This window comes from Aythya fuligula, chromosome 4 (genome assembly GCF_009819795.1).
Source record: "Aythya fuligula isolate bAytFul2 chromosome 4, bAytFul2.pri, whole genome shotgun sequence".
In the NCBI taxonomy this organism is placed as follows: Eukaryota; Metazoa; Chordata; class Aves; order Anseriformes; family Anatidae; genus Aythya; species Aythya fuligula.
The window spans coordinates 12297437-12318355 of record NC_045562.1 but is presented as its reverse complement, the minus strand read 5'-3'; positions in this window follow the sequence as shown (position 1 = coordinate 12318355).

Sequence of the window (20919 nt, the reverse complement as noted above, 5' to 3'; positions counted from 1 at the left end):
TCTGAAAACCATTGGCCTAACTACTAGGCCCAGCTTCGCTGATCCCAAAAGCAAGAAGAGCTTAGTGGGGAAGGCACCAGGGGTTCACTGGCAGGTCACAGTGAAGGCTGTGGACACTGGAGGGCTAGGAAGAATTGTTTATCTGAGGCAGCATGAAACTTGTTATTCTGAGAGAGGTCTGTTGATTCGTTTTGGAATTACGCGATGGTTACGGTCCCGTCAAACACTAGCCATGCTATATTTCAATGGTTTTGAATTCTGTGTGTGGAATTTCACCTCACAATCCATGCATTTATGGCACATAGTTAATGCCTAGTTGTCCTAGATTTCTATCAGTCCTATACCACCTGGGCTAACAGATATGTGAAAAGTCCAGGCCAGTGCACCACAAGGATTGTAGGAGGATTAATATTAAAGCCCTGTAGTCTTTCTCGGCAAAGCTCCACTCCACAATGTGCTCTGGTAGTGTCTGGAAGCAGCAAAATTCATGCTTTGCACACTTCTCTGTTACACAAATAAATCCTGCAGATACCTGGGGAGTCTGACACCTTGTTTGTTGAGATCATTTTAATACGTTCTTCAATGTTTTGCATTAATTTACAAATTCTATAATTAGTTTAGCATTTCAGGTTTTACAAATTTTCAAATACATGTTATCATGATACACATTATCATGTGCCATGTGAAACTGACAGCTTCTCTGAGTCTTGAGTCATTGTTTCTGTGGGGTTTAGTACACAATTTGCCCAATTTTGAGTTATTTGAGTTTGAGTTGTTATTCTGGGCAGGTAAGCAACCTATTTTGAGAGACAGCATTTTCAGCAGACAACATCAAAGAAATGAGACAAAGACACGGTACTGTTGACCAGGTGGTTTTTGGTTAAACAGCACTTTTGCAAAACGCTTTTATCAGTGCATAACGAAACAGTACCAAATAGTACTCCATTTTGAGCCTGACAGCTGTTTTATTGTTTTTATTTATTTGTTTGTTTTTATTTGACTTTTTTTTTTCTCCCTGTGACATTCCAACAGACTGGTTTCAAAGAAAAGCATCTGTTATCTTTGGTGCAGAGCTGGAGAGAAGCAGAGTGACTGCTATTCTCTGCTTTTGGTATAGATTTTCTTTAGTTTATTTGCCACTTTTATGAGTCTCAGTAACGGACTTTCCACATCCCAGCTGCTCATGAATTTTCTATTTCTTCTGCTGGGAGAATAATTGAAATAAAATAAACCTAAAATTTCAGCCTGACTGCAGAGGAAAACACACCACAGAATTAGGATCTGCAGTCTCATGTAATGCCTGATGATTTGCAATATCATTTTTCATTGTGAAGATTTTCATTGGGAAGGTGCTGAAATGTTGGCAGGCCTGCCCAAAGTGAGGCCATTAAAACATTTTTATTTTATCAAATGAAGTTAACATACCAGCAGCAGCAAAAATTTCCATTTCTTTAAGTTGCAAGGAGAATAAGAAGATGGAAGAAGAAACAGGAAAAAACAACCGTGACATTTTCATTTCATTTTTATTGGTTTTTGTTTGTTTGTTTTGTTTTGTTTTGTTTTCACGTTTCAAATACTTCACTCAGAATGAAAGTAAAAATATCAAATATCATTGCTTCAGTTTTCCATGTAAAAACTGAAATGTGCTTTTTATTTGAAATGCCTTTTTCCTATACACAGAGAATTGCTAGCTGTGCTCTGGGTTTCACCTGGCTAATCAAATGTTGGCGCTCATAGCTCTGAGTGTAAAGTTTTTGTGGCAGGAAAATATCGCTCATGCAGCACCTTACACAACAGAGACTATTCTCTATGCCTGGAATTGCTGAATGCGACAGCAAAATAAGAGTATAAATGTTAAAGTTGTTCACAGGAGATGTGTGAAGTACAGGTTATTACCTTCTGACTCTGTTGTATTCAGCTTTTTTGTCTTTCTCTCCCTCCCCACCCCTTCTCATTCCCCTCAGCCCCCCTCAATGCAGTTTACATCCAGGAAAGCGTTTTGGTCTGTTTAGCTGATTCTTAGCCCTACTTGCTGTACTAATCATGCCCTCCAGCAAGGAATATCAGGAAAAATTTGCCTATCAAGTTTCATTTTATCTTTTTGTACCTACATTTCTTCTTATGAGGAGATCCTAGTGTCTGGGGCCAGAGTGAGCCCAGAAATAGTATGAAATCCTGTCTAGATTGGTAGATAAAAATCTAAGTAGACAGACAGAGTAAGCTTTTTAAATTTTAGATAGGAGTATAGTTCCTTTCATCTGCAAAGTTAGAAGAAATAATAGATTTTCCGATAAGACAGACTTAAAAAAAAAAATGTGTGAGAAGAGGGGAGAAGTAGTCTAACCTTGCTGAAATTAATATTTTTCTAGTGATTAATTTTCCCTCATATTGAAATGACCTACAACAGGCTTTTGTTATTTTCAGGTAAAATGTTTGGATATCAGGTTCTGGAATATTTAACTATGAATAATTTCCAGATCAAGTTCTGATCTGCTGTGACTAGTACAGGCAGCCTTAAACTTACCATCAAGATACAAATGAACAAACTTTTCATTAAATATGAAATGGTTTATGACAATACCTGTTCTCCCAAAATGGAACCACCTGAGCTTTTCTAATAGCTGGTGACATCCATTAGTACTTCTCTCTGAAATTGAAAACATTTTCCATCTGTTCATACACATACATTACGAAGTAGTTAAGAGTCTGTGGGATCACAAAAGCACATTTTTGCAAATTACAAAGAATCAAAATGAGTTACTGAAGAAGCAGTAAGACTTTGTAATAAGCAACTTTTATTTTTTCAACTTTCTTGCTTTTCTCAGACACTGAAGACATGCCATTAGTTGAAATCTGTGCCCTTTCAGATCATGACATTTTGAAACTGTGTGCTATACATACTCTAGGAAGGTCCAACCCTGCTCTGCCAGCCTGCCAGGTTATGCTTCCCTAACAAAGGGCAGAAATCAGCTTTACTCTTTGGCAGATAATATCACCAAGTTGAAGTGATTAAGAGAGATCAAAATGCCAGTAGGGCACATGCTAGGTGTGTGGTACTGGAGGGCTCCCTGCCCGGTGACAGCAGTCCCAACCAACTGGAATAAGAAGATGTATGGTTACCTGGCTACCTGCTCTTACCTTGGAAACCATGTAAAAAGAAAGACCACAAGGGGACATTATAAAAAGACAGTGCCTTTTCAAGACATGAGGGACCCTCCCCACTGTATCTTTAAAGACAACGGACCAACAGGATGCTGCTGGATCCATGGTGGTGACTATCTCTTGCAGTCTCTAAGACGCTTTTGCTTATATGTCTGTACCTTTTCTATCACTGCTCCTTTCTTAACTCTTATTTCTCTTTTGATATTTTTATGCAGAATAAATCAGTGGACAACACCTGACCTCGTTTATGTCTTAATCTTGCTGTGGGTGACTCACGAGCAGCACTCGAGCGATCAGAATGGGACACCAACCCAGGTATTTTGCATTTCAAGTTAGCCTAAATCAAAGACAACATCACTTCAACAATTTTTCACAGAAGGAAAATACAGGTAATTGGTACGCTTGAAAATCTGCTCTCCACTGCTACATGAAATATAGAGGGGCATATTCACTACCACTAACAGGCTGTATGTTCTGGTACACCATATTTCAAAACATTGTCATTAACTTTTTCAGCAGCACAGCAATATTTCAGATATGATCATATATTCATGACTGAAGTGGACTCACATATGAAACTGGTATGTCTATGGATATCTCTTCTTTTAGCTTCCTTGCTCTGAGCTGTGGTTATGCAGGCTATGTTCTCATAAACCAAATTTACACTTACCAGCTTGTTTGTGAATGGACTTCCCAAAAGAAAGCCCTTTTTGCTGTTAAAAACACATACAAATATGTTAAAAACATATTTGTATATACAGCAAATATGATACAGAAGATATTATGTAGATACAGAAGTACAGCCCTGCATTTGTATTGTAGAATCATAGAATGGTGTGGATTGGAAGGAACCTTAATGATCATCTAGTGCCAACCCCCCTGACATGGGCAGGGACACCTTCCTCAAAGCCCCATCCAACCTGGCCTTAAACACTTCCAGGGAGGGGGCATCCACAACTTCTGTGGGCAGCCTGTTCTAGGGCCTCGCCATCCTCGGAGTAAAGAATTTCTCCTGAGTATCTAATCTACCTCTACCCTCTTTCATATTAAATTCATTACCCTTTGTCCTATCACTACAGTCCCTGACAAAGAGTGACTAGAGGCTTTTGACTACAAAATGAAATTACAACGATTAGCAGTCCTACTGATCTTCAGAACATTAACACCAAGAACGGCAAGAGCACAAACCATGGGATCAATGAGAAATTACTAAAAGCAATTAAGTCTATGGATAGCTCTGCCGTGAGCATTATTTTTCTAAAATAGCCAGGAGCAGAGTAGCATTCTTAAGGTGCATTCAATTAACATCTGTGATTGTGAAGAAAAACCTGTATTAGGATGGGGAAGAAAGAATTCTAATTTATTTGGGGCATGCTGTGGCCAGCTCTGTTTGAAAGTGATGTAAAATAAATGACAAATGTAATGTGTGCTTGTTGGTTTTTTTTTAAGAAAGAAGAGCATTAACATTGCAAAAGAACAGGTTAATCATAAGGATTAATCATAAGGAACCTTTTGGGCCTTAAATGACATAATGACAGCATCTGTCCCAGGCATGTACAGGTCTTAAATGGACTCTCTGTGGAGCTGGTTTATCCAGATGTTCTGTCTGTGGCTGTGCAAAATGAGCGAAACAGAGACATAGAAGAGTCAGTGAACAGGAAGATAGAGCAGTGTATTCCTTTAGCAATGCGAAGTGAATGTGTTAGTGATTATCTATCATCCCCATATTTTCCTTCACTGAAATACTTGTGTTTAGTGTCACTGGAATGGAGAACAAACTTAATTGCAGCAACATCCAAAAGGATACTCAGAAAAGAGAATTTAAAAATTAGTTTAGAAAGCAACTGTTAGTGAAGACCTCTTCACAGGCATGTGAAGGTACGTATGCAGCCATACCTCAGAGATGCTTGCTGAGAGAGAAGAGCTGTATGTTCATAGGAGCAACAGGGCAGCTTATGCTTTGCAACTGCAGAAGGACAGCACACATCATCTGCATGATGTGTTCGTACAAAATAGAAGCTGCACTATTATGGTGTCCTCCATTACATTCACATTTTGGGAGGAAATTATGCACAGGTTCACAGTAACTGCTATTTAAAAAGCGTTCAGGGTTCAGAGGGCAGTGGTGAATGCTCAGAGGAACATTATGAGGATCTAAATATATATATTTCCCCATCTGTTCTCATTCATCATGGTTGGAAGAGTAAAGAGGGAATTGTACAGTGAGAGGAGTAGGACAATTTTAGAATTGGTCTGCAGGAAAAAGGGGGAGCATCATGACTGAAACATATGGGAATTGATGTAAGAAGTCATTTAAACCTGTCTTAAAAAGCAACTCTTCTGTCACTCACTTGGGTCTCGGTAATGGTTTCTGCACACAGCATCTAACCCTGCTTTGATCCAAGGCACCTGGTGGCCATTCAAAACTGCATCAGCAAGGTGAAAGAAACAATAATAGGAAGAAGTAAACCATAAAAATATTCAGAAGAATCAAAGATGTCACCAGTAGTTTATTGTACATCAAACTTGAATACTGGAGAGGTGAACAACAGCCAAAAAATACAGCTTTTTCCTTCGTTTTAACAAATAAGAACGCAGAAGACTGGTCCAGCAATAACAGAATGTGTCCTCAGATATTTGTATTATCAATCCACTTACCTCATCCAGGATTAATTGGAAGAAAACGCCTATTAAATGAGTAACAGCTTATATGGCCTTATAGGCCTAGCCTAAAATCAGGCTCCTAAACCCACAGGGTCATTTTAGTATGTGACATGATTATCAAACTTCATATAATGTTAGAGATTTCCCTTACTACTCATGAGTTATGTTCATGGGAACCCTAGGAAAGCTGTTTATAAGGAGGCAGGAAGAAGTAGCAGAAGAGGGGAGACCAAACAATTAGCATTGCAAATGTGGCTTCTTAATGGGTTTGTTTTATCACAGCAATGTAAGAGCCTTTTTAAATTTAAAGCTGCATTTAGTTTCTGTTATAAGTTCAACATCATTTTCTGATTTTATTACATCAAGTGTCGATAACATTGAGAATTAGATTTTAATCAAGAAAAGCTTGCTCCTGGGCACTAAATCTTGACTAATGCACCAACTCAAGAAAACACTGAAGCATGTAATTTTATCCCTGCTTGGCAGTGAACATAAAGTCTTGCTTAATTTTAAGCCCATGAAAAGTCCCATTGGCTGTTTAATTAAGCATGTCTACAGCTGCTCTGCCTGCACAGATAATCCAGAAGAATACAGTACATAGATTCAGTAGTAAATAAAATGAAGCCAAGTATTAAAAACTGTAAAATTTACTAATTTATTCTCTCCCGTTTGTCTTTCAAGTTGCACAAGAGGCATGTAGTGCTGCAGTCATGACATGATTTGTCCAGGAGAAGAGCCAGTTTTGTACTAAGAATCTTCTTGTGTACAAGATGCTGTGCAAGCATCAAACAAAAATTATCCTTCCCCAGGCAATTTGCAGTCCATTTTTATTTGATACTGTAATATCTGTCACAGATATCTCCTTATCTCAAAGCAACTGAATATATGAATGGGAGGCCCATGTGCTGAGAGCCCACTCCAAGTGTCCTACCTCTTCACTGAAGGTGGAAGGTCTCACTCAAAGCAGCCCCATTTTTTTCTAACATAGCGGGAGACTTTTATACAGATACTCCTTGCAGGCAGCTGTTTGAAAAATTATAATATGTTGCTAATACACTGAGAGCTTCATTTTAATCCCAGTGAAACCAATGAAGGTCTTTCTTTCACTTCTAAAGATGCTTTAAAACTTCTGCTGACCAGAGGTTTCACTGGGGGCAAATTTATAGTGCTTATGCTAGATCCCTTTCAAAGCATTGCTGCACGAAAGCCTGCTGGTTGAAAGAAATGGCTTTTTAATATAACAAGCAATGAATGATTCTCCAAAAACATAGAACTGGGAATAAAAAAAGAAAAAGAGTACCTTGTATGTTAATTAGCACATGAGACAAAGGATCTTTCAGGCCTGTCTTTGTTGCACTTCAATATTTTCGTTAACAATACACGGTTTTGCAACAAAACCTGAATTCAAATGCCAGGCTGTATTCTTAGCACTGCTAAAAGCCCAGACATGAAGCTGAATTCACATACAGTGTCTTCCAAAACTGATTTTAAAAATTAACATGAAATTGCTACATACTGCCCAAATTAACATAAATCAGAGTTCGTTACGTGGCATTAGGAGCCAATTTATTGCAATTATTTTGCCTGCTGCTAGAGAGAAGCATATGCCCAATTCCAGAAATAACAAGCGTTCTGAATCAGGGTCATAACTGTCATATTTGCATATGAAATACATTAATTGATCTCTTGTGCATGTTAAAATTAAACCCATACTATTTTGCTGCTAAATGTTCTTTTAAAATTTGTTGTTAGAAGTACTGGGTAGAGAGAGATGTGATGCTTTAGAAGAATCCCTACTCCAAAGTACAGTAAGTTCCTAAGTAGCTGAACCTGGTTTGTGTAGCTAACTGAGGACCTAACCAACCATCCTCTGGTTCACAAAGTTGGAAGATATCTGGTCATACATGTCAGAGGGGTCAAATACTCTTTTCTTACTGTTGGGAGGAATGGGCTAAAAGCAGAAGATTGGCAAAGAGGATGGGATCAGAATGGCAGAGTGGCAAGGAGGATTGTAAATATGCTCGAGTGACCTCCCAGCTGGGAATGTATAAAGTCTGAAGTGAAGCAATGTAGAAAAATATATAAATTATGCCTGCTGCTCTTTGTGCTCTGTGTTTGACAAGTAGCACATCTGTGCATAGATAGCACAGGTGTTTGGTAGACTTGGAGGTGCCCTATCAGGTGTGCTTGAGCTCATGGCCTTGGTGCAGAGAAGATCAAAAAGCACAGTGAGAATCACAGCATGGTGGTAAAATCTGCACCTGCGTGAACTCTTGGTAAAAACAGGTGAAGCCAGCAGGCTGGAGATCTCCTAGTATGGACACTGTTTAGCTCCCACCTGCGTGCTTCTGCTTGGGTGCTACTTCGGGGATCCCCGTTAGTTAAGTAATGAGAATAAATCTACTCTTTGCATTTTAGCTGCTGGTCTGCGGTTGTTCCTGCTGCCTGCCAGTGCTGACTCACACGTGTACCCATGTCTTCTTGTTCTGGCAGCCTCCCAAGGGATGTCCTACAAGGGAGACTGCAGCTGTATGAGTTAATTGGCAAATAGCACAGTGTTTAGAAAAGTTGGCCCTTCCACAAAGGTTTCTGTTCCGTGGAAAAAAAGGAAAATACATTTTGTTATCCGGTCACGCAGAAAAAGAAAGCCCTTTAACCACAGCTCCAAAGAGGCACTGCTCCAGTGCACATTTAAAGTGTTCAATAATAAGCAATCACTATTTTGATATTTCAGTTTTTGTCTAGAACTTCCATATTTTCTGTGGATAAATAAAAGGTGAAAAGAAAATCATTATTTCATTCAAAGAAGTAATTTGTGTGGGAGAAAAATAACAATGCCCTGTCCACCCCACAAGTAATTTTGACCAATTCTGGACAAAGGCAGTGGGAAACATCACATGGGAAAAAGCATCAACTCTTTCTGAGCCAAGGAGAGACTGAGGGGGTCTGAGTCTAAGAGATTAAGGATTATAATCAGTAAAGCATTTTGATGTGATAATGACATCCAGAGTGATGTGTGAGCTTACGGGCTCACTGGCCAGTGTCTGGGAGAACTGGGCAGCTCCACCTGGGAAACACATCGGCTGGTGTGCTGAGAGCAGTGAGGCACCCACAGCCAGATGAAAGGACAAGCTGGAGGGAAGGAAACGTCTGAAGCTCTAGAGCTAGGATGCTGGACTTTCCAGTGCTGCCTTCATAAATTCTGCAGCATGAGAGGCTCCTTGTTGGGTGTTAGGTGAAGAGAAGCATTGCTTTCAGACCTGGTTTGGTCTAAGCTGGGAAGTGCTGACAATGTGTGGCCAGGAGATGTTCCTCCAGTGGTTTTAAAGGCCAAAAAGGAGATGCTGAGTTTTGCAACCTGCTATCCAAGACTTTACAGAAGGTAGTGCTGCAAATGGTCCCCTCCACTCAGTGTAAATCTATGGCTGAGTTGCTTCTTTCTTTTTGCATTGTTTCTCATGTTTTTATGGGTATGACTGTGGTAAGGCAGTGATGGTGTTCCCTTCAACTTGCAGCTGTGTCTCAGGATGCTGGCAGGCATGGTTCCCATGGAACAAAGGGAAAGCTAATAACCTCAACATGCTGCTAAGGAAGCTTACAATTTGCCTTTGGTCCTGCTTAGCCCATGCTACAAATGCGCTGTGAATAAATACCAACATGAAATCAAGGCACATTTCAGACAAGTCAATCTAAATTCTCATACTGGTTTGATAGCCTGAGGTTACTATTGTTAGATCACAGGATAATTAAAGGAAGGATAATTCTGCCTCAGTTCTGGAGAGAAAAAAAAAAAAATAAGTAAATAAAAAGGAAAAGCCAAAAAGACAGAAAATGTGAGAACATCTGACAGTAAATGCCAAGGCACTTCAGGGTCACATTGCTATCCTGAGGCCAGATAGCAGGTTGTTTGGGAAGGGATGTTCTGTTACATCTAAACTTGACTAGGACATGACTATGGAAGGTAGTTCTTTCACTCAAAGACTAATAATACTAAGAGGGACCACCGATTATAGATTTCAGTGAGTTTTGACCAGATATGCTAAATTTCTGCCACATATTTGCAAACTTTATTAGTAGTTCTACTAAAGTTAGAATCACGTCTTCTCAACAGGTTCTAGAATTGCAGAGGCAAGTAAAAGAGAGTCAGAGAAAATAAGGCAAAAAGAGATACTCTGACTTTTTCCATGTGGCACAGATGTTGCAAACAGCAGCTGCCAAACACAGTAAAAGGCAACTGCAATCATAAAATATTGTATGCTAGTAACATATGTCAATCTCTTCCAGATCTTTATGGATTTTAATATTTAATTAGTTTAGCAACTGGTTATTCATTAGAGGAGAATTCAAAATTTCTATCCTGTGAGACATTCCAATAATTCAACATGGAGATTTTTTTGCCAAATTGAGGTGAATCATATGATATCACTAAATTTCAGATGCCCCTCAGAGATGGGGGACCAGGCTTGTGATATAAGCCTTTGCCAGTCAGCCATCCTAGTATGTCCTAATCTGTGTCTAATGCTTGAATACATGATGGACTTTGGATATTGCATTAATCTGTCTTGAAAGCTTACTAGCTGTGCAAGCTAGGGAGGAATGTTTTGATCCCTATGAACAAGTTCAGCTCCTGAGTTGGTTTATTTTTTTATCTATATCCAGAGCCCTATAGTCTGATGGAGACTGTGGCAGAAAGCAGAATGAGATGGTGTTCCCAGGGACCACCATTTGTCTGGTGGTTTGTTGGCTGTCCTACTTAACCAAATTGCTAACTTTCAGGTCAGAGGGGGTCCTTTTGCCCTCCTTAGTTAGATGAAGAACAGGCCAGTTCTGACTCTGGCCTGCCTGAGTTTTCTGCTGCTGATAAATGGTTGAGTTCACACAGCTTTTCTTCCTGGGAAATGTGTTTTTCTCTGTCTATTTAACTGTTTTCCACAGAACTTCATATTCTACTTCCCCATCAAATCTGGTTGACTGAATCCAAAGTTACAAGGGAGAGAAAACTGACAGAAAGTATAGTCAGAAAAACCCTGTTTCCTATGGGGGGAAATAAAGAAAAAAATTTATATTAAAGTAAAATATATGAAAAGATGCCATCCTTGTAACTACTGACTCATGCTGTGATATCTTTAATAAATAACATGATGTAGTAGGAAAATGGCTATAGAAGTGCAGGTAAAGCCACCTCCCCTGTCAGGCTGTCAGACAACAGTGCCACGAGGTTGATATGAACAGGTGTTAGCAGCTGCTGTATTGGGATAGAGCTACCAGGAAATACTTGGGTTTCGGCTGGCTACACGGGTCCAGGTGCTTACCTAGGTGCACAGATATAACTTACAGCGAATTGAATGATTAATTTCTGTGAGAGAATCTTTTCTGTTTGCACTGGAAGGGTGATGAGGAATGCTTGCTTCACATTGTCTGAATAGAAATAGGAATTTTTGCCAATTAATAGGTATTTATTTGGTATTCTGTGTTTAGCTTAATTCATTTATCACGTCAGGATATTGCCTGAGGTTAAAGCCTTTCTTGGAAATGATAACATCTTGTTCCTTGCTGTGTGAGATTTTGAGTTTCATTGGCCTCAGTGCTTTGCTCCTTGATCTCTAGAAAAGGAAGTGTTGTCCCATGGCCAAGACATGCAGCGCGTGCAGCTCTGAATGGGTTCACCCAATCACAGCTGGCAATGCTCCAGAAAGTCAGGTATTTGCAGAAAAAAAGATAGCACCACACATTTGTGTGTTGAAGTATTCAGCTGCAGGTACACTGGAGTGCTCCCAGCAAACAATCAGCATTGTATTTTAAATTTCCACTGAAATTTAGCTTCTTCCTCCCCCCATGCTCCCTCTTACACAGAGAAGATAAACTACTCTTTGAGAGAGAGAGGGAAATTAAATTACTTTAAGAAATGAGATTGATGGGCCCAAGGGGGGGAAAATAAATAAATAAATAAAATAAAGATTGGAATTCTCAGCTGTTCTCCAGGGTGATTAAATTCTAATTGCAGGAAGTGCCTCATGTTGAACCTGCAGGCTGCACTAGCATAGGTCTATAAGCTACAAAAGGAACACATGTAGTGTTAGCACATATATTTATTGCTTTAGGCAGCTCCGTATTGAGTGGGTACAACTGAATAATTGGAAGGGCTGACATTGTAATGATTCCTGCTTTCTCTCATTATTCCAAAACAATAGGAGACACCCCTGAGGTGAATGATGTATTGTTTCATTATAACACCAAGCAAGGAGTTGGCTGCTTTTCATCTGGCGCTTATGGTGTTACTCATTTCGGTTATGGAAATGGTATCCTTAATTATTCACATTTACTAGGATTTCTGCCTACGGAGCTGGTTTTGCGCTCACATCTCTGAGCTACAGCCTCCTGGAGCCAGATCTTAGTATGAGCTTGCCTGCAGTGAAATCTTCTCTGCTCTACCCATCAAAGCCAACCTGCCAGACTCACAAATTAAGGCTACAACTTCCAATAGTGACTAGTGTTTCCGAGTGCCTGAAGTCCTGAGTTCAGGCACTAACACTGCTTAAATGTTGTTCAGAGAAAAAGAGGTTAAGGAAACCAATTTCATGAGGAGCAGTATCAGAACAATGCTATGAACTGAAAATATCAGCCTGCTTTAATGCTCTCATTTCTGCTGTGATAAACGTAGGATTCATCAAAGCAGCTGTCCAGCATGCTCACGATTTGCTCTAGAATGGTAAACATAGACACAGGGACAAACAAGGATACGAACGCCTATTTTATTCTAGAGATACATCCTTTTGTAGCAGGTATATGCTTAATTTTGCAAAATAAATAAATTAGTAATAATAATAATAATAATATCAACTATTGCTAATTCTGCAATCAGCAAAACCAAACCTAAGGTTGCTGTCTTGCTAGTTTGCCTGTGAAAGTTCTAGGAAGCCTATTGGGTCATTCTTTATAGTACCCATTAATTGCTCTGGCTTTTCAAGGACATCTGTTTATTTCCTCTGGTAGTTGCGTGTACCAGCCTTGGAATTAAATGGTCTCTATTAAAAAAGGATGGAAGTTGCTGAGTTTCTTTGCACAGTATAATTGATGTAGTTAATTAAACAGAATAAGTGAGGGACAGGGTTTTTTTTGTCTCGGTTTGTTTTTCTGTATGGGTAAGATTGTTGCAATACTTCTAGACTGGGTAACATTAGAGCAAATACCTAAAGAAATTAACTTGTAAAGTCAGCTGTTTATATAAACAATATTGTGAAATAAAGCTAGATATAAATAATATAAATAATAAAATTGGATATACGTGAAAAAAAATATGAATATATAAAAATAGACAATATTGTGAAATAAAACCTGAAGTATGGTTGTATTTTAAAACCTGCAGTTACTCTATGTGGGAATCATGACTGTTTAAAATGATTATACTGTAAGCGAAGAATAGGTTCGAGACCACCTGATGAAACTAAACAAGCACAAGTTCTATGGGGCCTGATGACATGTACCTCAGGATCCTGTGGGAATTGGCTGATGCAGTTGCCAAGCCACTCTCCATCATATTTGAAAAGTCCTGGCACTCAGGAGAAGTCCCTGGTGACTGGAAAAAGGGAAACATTACTCCCATTTTTAAAAAGGATAGAAAGGAGAACCCAGGGAACTACAGACTGGTGAGCCTAACGTCTGTGCCTGGGAAGATCAGTATTTTTTTCACACCAAAAACTGGGATTTTCCCTTGGAATACATTTAAATTAAATGATATTTCCAAAGATGGAGAAAAAGTAAATTGACATGGAGTCAGCACTTGTTTTATAATTCTGCCATTCCATTACTTACACAAATAGGTTATGATATTTAGCAGAGAAGAGTTTGCATTATTACACCATTCCACAGGTTTTTGCGCACTTTGTTTAAGACCTCAGAAATATCCCTATACATTAAAGAGATTTGAAAATGCTTTCATATGTCAGTACTAAACATCTGAGGATGTACCAGATAATCAATTTGATTTTTAGTTTGGAAACTTTTCTGCAGATTCCTCAGAAAAGAAATGGGCAAATGTCAGGAGATCTTTAGCAATAATGAGTACACTGGAGAGTGCTTCTTTTTTTTTTTTTTTTTTTTTTCCTACCTTTTCTGTCATCTTCCCTTTCTATTTATTTTTTAAAATATTTGTGGGCTGACATTTAAGGTTTTATCTGTTTATCCTTTCTCTCTCAATCCTCTTTTTTTTTTTTTTCCTGGCATCATTTCTTCAATTTCTGGTTTGATTGCAACTATCTTTTTAACTTTGGAGTACATTTTTTTGAGCTTTGAAGTATATTTTCTTCTAGTTTCTATTGCAAGAACTTCTCTACATTCTTTAATGGCCACTGAACAGCAGCTGTTCATTCTACTTCCATTTCAAAAATTGTTTTCTGTATTGATTTTATATTGTCTTCAGGAATGACAATCCAACAGGTGGCTTTCCATCCACAATTAGATCCCATTGTTCTCTTGAAAAAGCACGGCATAAAAGTCTTGTGTAATCTTTGTAGTTAAACTGAATGGATTTATGTTAATTTGATTTGATTCAGAGTTGCTTGTGATACCAGCCATGTTTTGACCATAGTGCAGTGTTTAGCACCTTTCGGTTCCCACAGTCTGGTTCCAATGCTGGGATCATTCTCTCTGCCTTGTATGCAAACAGAGTTTTTATTCATTGCCGCAGCCTTCAGTGTCACTTTGCTGTAGGACTCGGTGCTGGGTCGTTCAGTGCTGGGCATGCATACATGCTTTGCCTGGGAGCCAGTGCCTCCTGAGCAGCCACATCCCTAGCTCATTATGGTGGGTTGGTTTGCTAATCTGAGTGGTCAGAGAAATGCAGGTCACCAGCCCTCTTCCAGTCCCTGGCCTGGAGCACAGACTCGTAAAAGTACTGTTGAGAAGAAATTCTGTCTGTCTCTAGCTGCTCATCGTACCCTGAGCATAACTACAGACAGGTAGATCAGTGGGTCAGGACATTCATGGTGTTGTCTTGCCAAGGGCTGAAAACCTCCACAAGTGAAAAATATTTCAGATTATCTAAAATCTGGACAGTTTCTGATGGCTGCCGTACTTCAAGTGCAAGTTTCAAAGTTTGGTAAGAAAAAAGCAAAGTATGCCACTGCTTTGGACCATGGAGAACAAGTGCTGTTATGATTCCTGTATGTTCTTTAAGCACGTATCTGATACAGCAGCTCTGTTAGATTTTGTGGTCATCCCTTTGTTGTGAAGGTACCTTATTTCTGCCTATTGTCTGCACCCCAGAAAGGAACAGTGCTTAGCATTTAATTAAGAGAGTCTGTAATTATGAAACATTCAATTTTATGCACATTTATATTTTTTCAGGATTGCCTTCACATAGTGTTAAATATTTCCATCTTGGAGATGATGTATTCAACGAATTCTGCAGCAACTGAAATGTCTACATTCAGCTCTGACTGATAAGTGAAGACTAATGAGAAATTCAGGATCCATTTGTTGTTCTGAAATGCCATGCAAGAATGATTTGAAACTCTTCTAGGAATAATGGTAAGAATGCAGATCATGCAAATGAATTGTGATTCCTAACCTAAGTCTCTCCTTTTAATTTTTTCAAGGGGAAGATAAAAGACAAAACAAACAAACAAAAATTATTTTTGCCCTAAATCTGGTTTCTGTGGCAGCAGTCTTTTTTGTTTCAAGTGGAGCTCTGATGCTGTGCTCCTAGACCATTATGAATGTGTAAGACACCTATGTGCACACATCTACACACACAACTGCTTTCGCATTTTTTCTTCAATTGCTGATCCAAATGAAATATACATATATATATATATATTTTTTTTTTGCCTTAGCAACACTAGGACAGCCTGGGAGGCAAGAATTTTGATTTGCAAAGGTGGAGAAATTTTGCTATTATTATACATCAGAGAGTAGCTGAGAGGGATTTAGGAGTATGCATATTCTTCTCCCTTGAGCAACCAGCAGGGGAAGGGCATATTCCTAACTAATTTACCTAGAAGGTGGCATCCTAGATAAAAGTCCATAATTCCTCTGTTTGGTGCCAGATTTGATTCTGGGTCTCCATCATGCTGAGACACTTTCAGAATATTCAGCACATACCTCTACGATGAGGCAATATCTTTATTCTAAAGGCCTAGACTTTCCAATGATTTTTTTTGTCAAGCTGAGAAAACTTCCTCTAGCAAAAGTTCATCATATCTGATGAATCAAAAATTATTATCTGGCTTTTGATACACTGCCACTGATTCTTCACTTGGTCTCTGTACTGTAACATGAACAGATTATAGGCTATTTCTCATTTTGTGCACACAGACTTTCCTCTCTTAACTTGAATCAAAGAAATGAGCTTTCCTAGAGCCTAAGAAAGAGATTACTTGATATATCTTTGTAACTGTTTCTCATTTAATTCACTGAAGATCTGTGATCTTGTATTTTGGTAAAACAACCATTTTTGGTTGTATTGCTTAAGGTGTATTCTCTACCATATGGGAAACATGAACATGGGCTACTCCCTTTGTTACTTTTCATAATAGTGTATTGTTTCTTGCTTAGTCTATCAGAAAAGAGAACTGGGATTTATTTTTTTTTCTGCTATTCCTTAAGGAACAGAAAGCATTGTGCTTATAAAAGAACTCAGTGGGGAATCTTCCTGAAAATTAATTACAAGGGTGACATAAGCCCTTCGCTGGAGAGAAGAATATCAAAGGTGATAACGAGAACTTACTTTTTGTTGGTCAGCATACAAAATAGATTACATCAAAGATGAACTCTCTAAAGTGCAAATTGCTCCAGCAGATGGCTCTGTGGTTTGCATAATGCGTTAGCACATGGGAGGGATGCTTATTGGGCAGAGATGCAAAAGAGTGCAAGAGCAGTGAGATCGGCACATGGATAAAGAGTCCATGATGTCAGCCACATGGTGTTAAACAGCTTGATATGTTGCATACAACCTGCTATATCCGCCCTAGACTGGATTATTGTATGTTTCTGCAAACAACAGAGCCACAAGGATGATTAAGGGAGTGGAGCATCTCCCTTAACGAGGAAAGGCTGAGGGAGCTGCGTCTCTTTAGCTTGGAGAAGAGGAGACTGAGGGGTGACCTTATCAATGTTTATAAATATGTAAAGGGCGAGTGTCAGGAGGACAGAGCCAGGCTCTTCTCGGTGACATCCAATGATGGCGGCAATGGGTGCAAGCTGGAACATAGGAGGTTCTGCTTAAATATCAGATGAAACTTCTTCATGGTGAGGGTGACAGAGCACTGGGACAGGCTGCCCAGGGGGGGTGTGGAGTCTCCTTCTCTGTAGACATTCAAAACCCATCTGGATGCATTCCTGCGTGACCTGATCTGGGTGTTCCTGCTCCAGCAGGGGGATTGGACTAGGTGATCTTACAAGCTGAGAAAACTTCCTCTAGGTGATCTTCCTAGGTGATCTTTCAAGGTCCCTTCCAACCCAAGCCGTTCTGATTATATGATCTCTGCAGCAGTCCAAACTGACTGAGTTTGACTCTTTCTGCTTTCTCAATTTGGCTCAGAAGTGGTTTCTGCCAAGTTTTCATGTTTGAAGGAATCTGAGGATGAAACCTTCAGTATAGGCAATGGCTGCTAGAATTGTTTCACAGGTTACAGAATGAGAATACCCTCAGTCTGACACTCAGAGCATCAGTTCTTTGTAATCAGTCTTACTGATGAACAGGTTTTTATATCTAGCTATTGGTCATTTGCCCACTGCTAACTAGCTTGAAACACTCCAAATGCATATTTTTCCAGCTGTATTTTGAGTATGATATTGTTGAACATCATTTTGTGCAGTTCATGCTGCACAAAAGAATAGTGTTTAGGCTGGTTTCTGTCCCTGTCTTAATTGGGGCCAGATTCTCACCAAGAAAAAACACCATAAACATTATTACTGGCTTTCCTACTATTTAACCAAGTTTCCCTGTAGCATAAACTGCAGGAGATTGCTTTTTTAACTAGTCTAGATTTTGGAATGCTGAGTAAAGTGTAATTCTTTTCCCTGTTTTTATGTATAAATTGTGTCTCCTAATAGCAATTCCACACCCTAGCCAGAATATCTCTAAATGTGTATTACATTTCCAAAGTTACTAAAGTCACTCAACCTTGCATTTTTATACCACAATCCAAGGCACATTATCACTGTGTACTCCAGTAAAATGCTGAAGTGTCCCTCTTAGGCATTTGGCAGAATCATTAATGACTGGCTGTTGGAAGCTTTTCTGTGACTTAAGGACAGGCACAGCCAAAGAACTTCTCAGACTGTCAAATGTGACAGAGAGAAAAGCTTTCACAATTCATTCACAGTTGTTATTGTGGGTTTGCAGAGGAGCAGAATATGGAGTCTACACCCTGATCAACTGTACTAGGAGAGAACTAGGAATTAATTTCTGGCTTGTAGGGATGTAGTCTAGATGTATATTGGGGTAGAAAAGGAAAACTTTTTTTCCCAATTCTGCTTACAAATTGCTATACTGTTCCGCAGTTCATCCTCATTCCTTGTTTTCAAGGACAGAATCATTGTTTCTTAAGGGCTCATCTGCACCTGCTGCTTATTTCACTACTTGAAGTCAATTTACAAAATTACAGTTGGTTACACTGGAAATAATTATGATGTGAAAAATGCAGTATTGTGACTTCAGTTATAGACATAAGTAGCTGAAGCAGATGAACCCTTACAAAATATAGATAGTATTTTTATGCAAGGAGCCTAGAAAATATAGAGCAGGGAAAGAAGGAAGGAAGATAGGGAAGCAGAAGTGTTTCAAAGTAAATAGATTTTCAAAATTCAGCATGAATATCAAATTCATGCAAGTATCAGTTACACTTTCATGCCTGACACTTTTGCTCCAAGGAATAAATATGTTCTTGCCATGCAGAAGAGTTGTTCATTTCCAACCACTGTTAAAATAACAATGAGAAAATTAAATATAAATAATCATAATAACCATAGATTTGTTTAAGACATCACAACCATTACAACATCCTCAGGTCTGTCCTTTCACTCATTTTCCAGAGGAGAATGAATCCATCCAGGAATCAAATGTCTCACTGTGACCTGGGTGAGTATCATCTCTGTGCTGGATGCAGCTGCTCAGCTGAGAAAGTTAAACTCCCTCCTGTTCTGTCATTTCCCGGGAAGACATCACTTTGCTAGTACTATATTCCTGCTGATAATTCATATAAACTAAGTCTCTGAGAATTTTACAGTACATAGAATACTTAATTAGCCCTCAACACGTTATTAAGCCTGACTTTGACAGTCTAATAAGCATTAGGAATAGAATATTTTATCCGTGGACTATCCCATTACTTATACAAAAAGCTACTGATCAAGTGTACAATATGGTAATGTCATTGAAATGGAAATCTTTGTACAGTAATGACTAACATTGTATATTGGCTGCATTCTACAAAATATATTTCAGGGTTTTTTTCTTTTTTCTTGACTACCTATAATCGCAGCTACTTCATAGTACCTTCTGGTACTTAGCACTAATTCTAGTTTCTCTAACTAAATATAAAGAAACAATCAATTCTTGAACTTAAAGCACATACTAAATATTTAACTGTTCTCCTGTTTTCAGGTATAAGTTGCCAATTAATGTGGCATTACAACTTGCATGTTGCCTGAAGGATCAGTGACCTTGTCACCTGTGCTTGTTGCTGCTCTTGTCCACTACTTGAAGCCCTACCAAAGTGGAACATAGAGAAATAGCAAAAGGACCACTGTATTCTCCCATGGAATCCACTGTTACTGGATGTTGAGGAGCCTTTTCGCACTGCTGTCCAAGGGAAATATCCCATTGACACTAGTGGTAACTGGTAAACCATGGGACCAAAAAAAAAGGCATGTAGTCAAGGGAATGAAGATCTGGACTCCTCTGACTTTTGGAATGGTCTTGGGTGAGTCATTTCAAGCTTCTAGGTGAAATATTGGTTCTGTTAATACAAGCATTGCTCTTTTCCCCTCTGCAATACAGAGAATAATAAAATTTCTCTTCCTTGCCTGGGTTACATAGAGTTCACAGGGCTTTTCAAAAGGGAATTATCACTCAAAGCATCTCATCTCAGCACTCACCTAGGGCCATCAATGCTTTTGCAGTACAAATAGTGGTGATTAAAAAACAGATAAACATGGAGGTGCTAGAAAAAAAGAAAAAGAAAAAACAAAACAAAACAAAACAAAAAAAAACACCACAGTCCAACTAAATGGTCTTAGCATTCAGGCCTTGTCCGAGGGCTTCTTGAGAAAAATTGACTATAGGTGCAGCATTGTTCTCTAATTACAGTGGGTTTTGTATGCCCCAGGAGGGTGCTAGGTGAACTTAGAGCAGCCAGAACAATACATCTTTTGTCTCCCAAAAATCCACTTAGCATGAGCCTACTTTTGCCATCACTTCTGCTGTCTCTAGTCAATGCAATCTGAAAATATTCTGAACATCTCCTCTTGCACAGACTGCTCCCTTGACTGATCTACTGTGCTTGCTTTCTGTAAACGTAAATGTAGATTAAAGGAATAGCTGGAATCCAATCTTTACCTTCTTCAACATTTCAAGTAGATTTATTATCTTCCAACCCCTTCATTTGCCACTTTAATAAATACCTGAAAAGTTAATTCATTAATAGGAATAACTCAAAAGTTTCCGCTTCTTCATTTATTAGCCAGACAGCAATTGTAACTCAGGTAGCAATAAGAGATTGATGAAGAAAGAGTAAATGTCTGAATGACATAGTAAATGTTTTTGAGCTCATTTCATCAATGGGTTTTAAGATAATTAATCTTGCATTGTTAATAGCTGGAGATGGACTGATCAAGTTTTGTGTTCTTTGGACATTTCAGCATGAGGCTATTTATGCCTTTTCATTGTGGAAGGGCAATGTGAGGTTAGAATAAGGAAAGTTTGTGAAGGAAATTAAAGTGAATAGATCATTTGGGATTTATTGGAAAAAAAGTTCTAGTTTAAGAAACAAACCAAAAAAAAGAGTAATTTGGGTGGGAGGAAGAACATTCACTCTCTCTCACACTTCTTTGCTTATAAAAAGCATAAAGAAGAAGCAGAAAAGTGAATCG